At 36.7% G+C, this 3,273-nt stretch overlaps 1 non-coding gene across 1 annotated transcript; it reads right to left on the bottom strand.

The window, feature by feature from the left end:
• Window positions 1-1,344: 1,344 nt before the first annotated feature.
• On the bottom strand, window positions 1,345-1,453 carry LOC128778117 (U6 spliceosomal RNA). Its single transcript, XR_008423491.1, has one exon. It is a non-coding gene; the product is annotated as a U6 spliceosomal RNA (small nuclear RNA).
• Window positions 1,454-3,273: the final 1,820 nt, after the last annotated feature.

Raw genomic sequence — 3,273 nt, 5'->3', positions numbered from 1 at the left:
AGTACAATATCACAACCAAGATATTGACATAGATAAAACACACTGACGTCATTCAGATGCCTCTAGTTTTACTTGTGTTCATTTGAGTGTAGATTGTATTCAGTTCTATACAACTTAATCGCATTTATAGGTATATATATCTGTCCCCACAGGCAAGACACAGAACGATCCCATCAACACCAGAATCCCTCAAATTGCCCTTTTACAATCCTATTCTCTCTCCTACTCCCCACTTCCTCCATCCCTAACCCCTGGAAACTATTCTCCATTTATAACACTTTGTCATCTCAAAATTTTTATATCAAAGAATCACATGGTATGTAACACGTGGAGAGTGGATTTCTTTTTTCACTCAGAATAACTCCCTGGAGACCCATCTAAGTCACTCTACGTATCAATAGTTCTTTTATCTGTGTTGCTTAGTAATATTCCATGTACCATGGCTTAACCATTCTCTTGCTGAAGGACATCAGAGCTGTTCCTAGCTTGGGGTTACTGTGAATACAGCCACTAAAAGCATTAATGTACAGGTGCTTGTGTGAATACAGCTTTTATTTCTCTGGGATAAATGTCCAAGAGTACAGTTTTTGATTCATATGGTAATTTCATGTTTAGTTTTATAAGAAACTGCCAAACTGTTTTCAAGAGTGGGTATATCATCTTATATTCCCACCAACAATGTATTAGTAATCGAGTGCCTCTGCGTGCTTGCCAGCATTTGGTAATGTCACTGTTTTTTATTTTCTCCATTCTGATCCATATGTAGTGATATCTCATTATGGTTTTAATTTGCATTTCCCTGATGGCTCATAATGCTGAACATCTTTCATGTGTGTGTTTGCCATCTGCATATCATCTTCATTGAAAAGTCTGTTTGTGCCTTTTGCCCATTTTCTAATTTGATTTTTTTTTTTTGCTACTGAGTTTTCAGTGTTCTTTATATATTTTAGATACTATTCCTTTGTGGGACATGTGATTTGTAAATGTTTACTCCCAGCATGTTGCTTGTTTTCATCTTCTTCACCTAGACTTTCACAAAAGATGAGTGTTGAACTTTGACGAGACTTAATTTATCAACTTTTTATTTTCTAGAGTGTGCTTTTAGTGTCAGGTCTAAGGACTCTTTGTCTTGCCTTAGATGCCAAAGTGTTTTTTTTCCCCCCTGAAGGCTTTATAGTTTCACATTTTGAATTGAAGTCCATAATCCATTTTGAGTTGATTTGCGTACATGATGTGAAGTTCAGGTTGAGGTTCATTTTCTTACTTATGGAGGTCCCCTCCCTCCAGCACCATTTGTTGAAAAAGACTATCCTTCCTCCACTGAATTGCTCTTAAGGCTTTGTAAACAATATGGAGCACTTCATGAGTATACACGTCATCCTTATGCAGTGGCCATGTCAGTCTTCCCTGTATCATTCCAAGTTTTTATTAGATGCACTACCAAAGTGAGCACTGCTCACACCTTTAGACTCATCAACTCCACTTACGGAAATTCACTTCTGAAGATGAGGAAGATGTGCCCAAGGCTATTTACTTCAGCATTATTTATAACATCAAATAAAAGAGTGGGGAGGAATGTCCAAAAATAGTAGGTAGGAAAAATGTATTGTTAATCTATCGCTGTGTACCAAATTATCCCAACCCTTAAGGACTTAAGGCAACAACATTTATAATATCACAATGTTTGTGATATCTAGTCATGGCTTTTCTGGGTTCTCTAAGTCTCTAAGACTACCCTTAGATGACATTTGAGGCTGAAGTTTTTTTCCGAAGGATCAACCAGAGAACGATCCATGTCCAAGCTCACTGATGTGGTTGTTGGCAAGATTCAGTTCCTTGCAAGCCCTTGCAATTGGGGCCTTATTTTCTCTTTGGCTGTTGGTAAGAGCCAGCCCTCCGTTTGTTGCCTCATGGCCCTCTCTGTATTGCCACTTACTTCATCATAACAAGCAAGCAGAGAAAATGCAAAAGAGTGTTAAGAATCCTTTGTGAACTAATCATGAAATAATTTCCCGTTAATTTTGCTGTATTTTATTCATTCAAAGCAACTTTCTAAGTTGCTCACTCAAGAGTGGGAGATTACAAAAGGGTGTGATACCAGGAGGGAGAGATTTGGGGAATTTATGTAAGAAGTTGCCTATACAATAGGTAAATTTTTATACATTCACTGAGTTAAAAATCATACATCCTCTTATTTTTCTATACTACGTGGAATATGGCATTGCTGTCATGGTTGAGAAGTGCCTCACTGAGAGCCACGTACAAAAAATATGAAACTGGACCGCTATCTTACACCACACAAAAATGAACTCAAGATGGATTAAATACTTGAATGTAAGACAAGAAATAATAAAACTCCTAGAAGAGAAAAAAGCAGTAAGTTCCTTGCCATCACTTTTGGATATATTCTTTTGCACCTGACTCCAAAGGCATTGACAACATAAGTAAAGATAACAAATAGGACTATGGCAAAGTAAGAAACTGTACGTAGCCAGTAAATCATCAACAAAATAAAAGGGCAACCTACTGAAAGGGAGAAGGTATCTGCAAATCATATATATGGTAAGAGGTTAATATCTAAAATACATAAAGAAATCATACATCATGCATCATCATCATCATCATCATCCTCCAAATAAGAAATAGGTAGAGGACCTGAATAGACATTTTTCCAAGGAGAGCATACGGATGGCCAACAGGCACATGACAAGATGTTCGACATCACTAATCATCAGGAAAATGCAAATCAAAACCACAATGAGGTATCACCTCACACCTGTAAGAATGGCTATTATTAAAAAAAGATAAGAAATAGCAAGGATGTGGAGAAAAGAGAAGCTTCATTCACTGTTGCTGGGAGTGGAAAATGATGCATCCACTATGAAAAACAGTATGGAAGTTTCTCAAAAACTAAAAATAAAACTATCTTATGATCCAGTAATTCCACTTCTGGGTATATATCTGGAGAAAATAAATACACTAATTGAAAAGATAAGTGCACTTTTATGTTCGTTGCAACATAACAGTCTAACTGTGGAAAGAACCCAAGTGTCCATCAATGGATGAGAGGATAAAGAAAGCGTGAGATAGATATATGGATCCCATGGAATACTACTCAGCCATAAAAAAGAATGAAATCTTGCCATTTGAGACAACATGGACGGACCCTGAGGATAAGTGAAATAAATGAAGTCTATGCTAAATGAAATAAGTCTGGCAAAGAAACATAAATACCATATGATTTCACTTACCCTTGGAATCTGAAAAACAAAA

Source organism: Panthera pardus, unplaced genomic scaffold, assembly GCF_024362965.1.
Source record: "Panthera pardus isolate Hobbes unplaced genomic scaffold, ASM2436296v1 HiC_scaffold_18, whole genome shotgun sequence".
In the NCBI taxonomy this organism is placed as follows: domain Eukaryota; kingdom Metazoa; phylum Chordata; class Mammalia; order Carnivora; family Felidae; genus Panthera; species Panthera pardus.
The sequence above is the reverse complement of the archived record's forward strand: the minus strand, read 5'-3'. Positions and strand labels throughout refer to the sequence as shown.